The following is a 4885-nucleotide window of genomic DNA, read 5'->3' on the forward strand; positions in this document are numbered from 1 at the left end:
ATGCTGCCGTATGTGTGAGTATAGCACTAATGTGGGCTGTGAGATGTGAGCACAGCAGACAAGGACACAACAGAAAGCTAGCCTTAGGGACGGACAAACAGAGAGAGAGCACCACTGATTGGAGCCAATAGGATTAAAGCAGCAGTGTGACCTTCACAGATGTCTGTTAACAGAGAAAATACTCTGGTTCTCATTCAGTCTCAGCAGAGCTCCCCGACGACAGAGCTGCTGAAGCTTAATGGATACTAACTGCTGGTCATTATATTCCATGGTTCCAGGGTCTTAATGTGGGAATTTGTCGTACTGAGTCAACTGTGCACACTGTAAAATGTAATATTGTGTTTAATTAAAAATATTAAATAGGTTGAACTCAATTTTTATCAATTTGTTATTAAAACTCAATTAAAATAAGTTACAAGTACTTTTTATGAAAAAACACTGATAAACTCAATTTATATGAGTTTTCTTAACTTAGAAAAACGAAGTAAGCTGGAAGTTTTGCTTCTCCACGCTCCCTCAAAAGCTGCGACATCCGTAGCATTGAGCTGTGATCAAGCTGCATATTTCAGAGAGGCATTTTATTGTGGGCAGTCTAAGGCACACCTGTGCAATATTCATGCTGTCTAATCAGCACCTTGATATGCCACACCTGTGAGGAGAAGATGTAAATCTGTCAACTTTTGTTTTGTCATTTCTTTATGGGTTTTGTGATTGATTGTGTTTTTGAGGATCTTTTGTATTTCAGTTGGGTTCTCTTTATATATTAGTATGGTTGATTGTTTCATTTAGCATTTATTTTATCATCTGTAGCCTGTTTATATCTAGATATTTTCAGGCGAGAATGTAGCTGTGTAAAGGTCAAATATCTGCTCGATTTATCAAGACATCACATATTTGCAAAAATGCGTGGAAGTTTTCAGAGACGTCCATTTTTTTTTTCATGCTTTGTGGCAGCTTTTGAACATCTGTGGCATCTATTAATGTCAAATCTAGCCTTTATTTAACAACATAAGCAATCTCTATGTTACAATGATTGCACAGTCATTAAGGATCAAATCGGTTTGTGAAAAATGTTCTGTTTTTTCTCCCTCTGCTTGCTTCTTACTGTCTTTGAGGCTCGGGACCAGCACTCCTGCTGTTGGACAGAAAGACATCAGTAAGTATTTTGGTTTTCCAATATTTTAGCAACTGTCAGTGACATTTATATTAATCAGGCTGAGCTTTAATCATACTTTAGATCAGCCTGTTTTACTTATTGTTTTATTTGTGCTTTGGTTTGGGGAAGTTGCTTCTGTACTGATCTTTTCCTGTCTTCTGTTATTAGACTTGAGATATGACTGCACTATGCTGTTACTGGTGACTCCAGTTAATTCTACAAGACATGCTGTGTAAGTAAACAAACAACAACAGTTTGTCTGCATTTCTTGAAAGATCACATCCCCCAAACTTAGTTTAGAGGGACTACACTGTATATAGTGAAGTCTGCAAGTTTTCTAACAGCAACATTTGTTTTTTACACATCATTAGAATGAAAGTCATTGGCCATGTTTGCATAGCCCTTTTTAAAATGATGCTTTCATGGCATTATTGTGTGTTGGGTGGTGGTCCCGGCTATCCAGACTGACAGTGGGACATTGAATGTCACCTCTCCGTGGGGAGGGAGCCTGAGGTTGTCTAAATTGGAGTCTGTTTTATACCAAATGCAGAAAAAAATGTTTTAAGAAAGCAATTAAGTTCATGTCCAAAAAATATGATTGTTTGCTCGCAGGACACCAGGAGAGATGAGTCTCCGTCACAGATGGTGTGGTCAGTGAAGATGGTCGTCTGCAGGTTCAAGCTCATTGCATCTCCAACCCACATCCACTGCCACTGTACTTAAGGGAGGTTAAAGACTTTCTTCTGCACCTACATTTGGATCACCTCGATCCATGACAGTCATTCAGCAGTAATGCCTGGACTGGAAACAAGCATCCTTAAAACATTACAACATTCCAGCTCCTGTGTTGGAATGAAAAACAAATGTGTTGTTTAAATCAGAGACTGCACTTGTGACAGAACAACAAATATTTTATTTTGATTATATAAGTAAGTACAAAACGAACTTGTGGTAGGCCTAAACTTATTTTCAGAATAATTACATCTGGGACTTTGTTTCATTGTAAGATTATAACAGTGATGGCAACATAATTGCTTGTTGTTCAGCAGAACAGTGTCCAGTATGTTGGCTGTTATACTTTGTGGTGTTTCAAAATAAAAGTTGGGCTCATTTTAACATCATTACAAAAAGTGTTGTTAATTATTTTTAATCATATTCAGGTTACCACAAATTGTTTTTAATTTAGTTGAACTTGAAATGTTTGTCAGTAGGTAAACAATTAGTATTGTACAGTCAGAAATATCAAGTTATTCTTAATACTGCAGACTTGCACTGTATAAGTTGTTCTAACAGTCATCTTAAGTAAGCTTTACTTAGTTTTTTTGAGGCAACGAGTTTCCTCAATTTTTTTGAGTTCTGGGAACTAACAAGGCTGTACAGTGTACTCAAAATGAGTAAGTTGCCCTAACTTGGTCATCTTACGTAAACTTGATCCAATTTTTTTGAGTTCTGGGAACAAATGAGCTTGTACAAAGTACTCAAAATAAATAAGTTGTCCTAATTTAGTCATTTTTAGCTAAGCTTTACTCAATTTTTTTGAGGCAACGAGGTTCCTTAATTTTTTTGAGTTCTGGGAACTAATTAGATTTTACAGTGTAACACATTTAGGGTTGGGGGGCAGAAGTGGTGGGTGGGATGGCTGCCCACTAAAGAAAAGTTTGTGGTTGTTTTTTAGAAGTTGGGCTCAACATGAAACTAAACAAAGCAGTCCAAAGAGAAAACAGAAAACCTAAATATTTGACTCAAAGAAATCAGAAAACACCACTGATTCCAAAAGGCTGGGTCAAATGACCCAAGACCATGGCCGTTTGTTTACTTTGTGCAGTAGGATGGGCTGCTGTAGTTAGCTGAGACTGCTAAACACAATTATAGATACCAATAATTGCATAATACGTCTGTGTTTAAAAGTATTTCCAGTGATCTCTTATATATCTCATTTTCTTTTTTTGTTTAGTTTTTTGCATTGTGCTCATTTTGTTATTTTTTTTGCATTAGCATACACAGCTCATGGTTTTCTGTATTTTCGTGTTTCAGTTGGTTCACACTAAATACAGATCGAGCTTTCTGTCTCATAAATTCATGCCACAAGACAACACTGCCAACATCACACGTAACCAGTGATGGGAATAACGGCGTTTCCACATGAGTGCTGCTGTTGGACTGAGGACGAATAAAGTAGTCGCGGTAAGCCAATCACATGACCACTTCAAGACAAAGCAACAAGGTGACATGTACCAGTTTATAAACTGTGTTGATCGCCCACGTAAAACCAGAGTCATGATAAACAATATATACGCGTGTTTTTCCTCAATGGTTTCATGTTTACTGTCTAACGACAGCGCAGCGAGCACTCTCTGCTTATGACCAAAAAAATAATAAAAGAAAACAAAAATGCACCATGTCGACCAATCAAAAATGATATAGCAACATGACATTTGGTTGTTTAGGAAGAGAGAGAGCGATAGCGAGTTTTGAGATGTGAGAGATTTGTGAGGTTTAGCGTGTTTGGAGTGTGTAGTTCATGTGTTGTCGTGTGTAGTGTTGTGGATAGTTTTGTGTCAGAACAATGAGGCAACTGCTGTCTCCAGGTAGAAACAGGAGTGACACACCTGCTGCTATCAGACCTGCAGGTATCAGGCTGTGATGTTCTCCTTTATAGTAGACAGAAATATTTGGAGTGGCACAAATAGTTTGTGGCATCTTATTGAAGAACAGCTGATTGTTCTGTAAATAGTTTGAAATGGTTATTAACAAAGGGTAAAAGGTAAATGGCTGCAAATAACTTTGTTGTTTGCAAAACTTGTGCATAAGACTTTAAAATTGACAATTTATATCTGCATTTAAAGTTATGAAATATGATTCATTAAACATGTTTGTGATTGTTACAATAAAAAATATCACTTTTTCTACTCTGATTTTATGTGTTTTGTCTGATTTTAGATCAATTGTGTTAATACAGTATGTCAAAATGAAAACATGACTGTAGATTCAGACACGTGAGGTTGTGCTGAAAACAATGAGACCAAACAAGGCAAATAAATAGTTTTTAAAGGTGAAATGTGGAGGAAACATCCAAAGTAATTAAAAATGGCCAATTGTACCCTGGACCCCAGAGGGTTAAACGCTTTTTTAAAGTAACGCAATAGTTACTTTTCCTAGTAATTAATTACTTTTAGAATCTTGTAACACAGTTACTAACTCAGTTACTTTTTTGAAGAAGTGACTAGTAACTATAATTAATTACTTTTTCAAAGAAAGTTGCCCAACACTGCACGTAACACACAGGTTACATATACGTTGGTTCAGTTACTGACAAAAGTGCTGGAATCAGACTGAGAGGTGAGACCTTTGTCAGGTATGCTGGATTACACAGATGGATTACGTGGCAGAAACACACACACGGACGCAAAAATAGTTTGTGATGCAAGTTTATATACACGAGTAGGGGGGATATTTACAAGGGAAGGGGCTATGTACAGTGATGGATAAAAATGTGCCAGGAGATAAACACCGAGGAGATGAGACGGAGCCGAGGCATGCAGGTAGGCAGCAGACGCACCGGAGCTACCTGACAACAAGGAACAAAACAGAGCTTATGGCGTACCGTTGATAGCCGAACGTTAAACACAAGTGGACGGAGAGAGTTGGAGAGCTTACTTGACCACCCAAACCACAGCCGCTGCGGTGATCGCAGCCTGATGAAACGTGGCACTCCGTCGCGGATCCACA

The 4885-nt window shown here is 37.8% G+C and overlaps 1 long non-coding RNA gene across 1 annotated transcript; it reads left to right on the plus strand.

The window, feature by feature from the left end:
- The first annotated feature begins 376 nt into the window (after positions 1-376).
- Positions 377-2084, plus strand: LOC308408604. Its single transcript, XR_013973814.1, has 3 exons — positions 377-1156; positions 1325-1388; positions 1769-2084. It is a non-coding gene; the product is annotated as an uncharacterized lncRNA (long non-coding RNA).
- Positions 2085-4885: the final 2801 nt, after the last annotated feature.

The sequence above is a fragment of the Rhamphochromis sp. 'chilingali' genome (assembly GCF_963969265.1).
Source record: "Rhamphochromis sp. 'chilingali' genome assembly, chromosome: 13".
NCBI classification, from domain to species: domain Eukaryota; kingdom Metazoa; phylum Chordata; class Actinopteri; order Cichliformes; family Cichlidae; genus Rhamphochromis; species Rhamphochromis sp. 'chilingali'.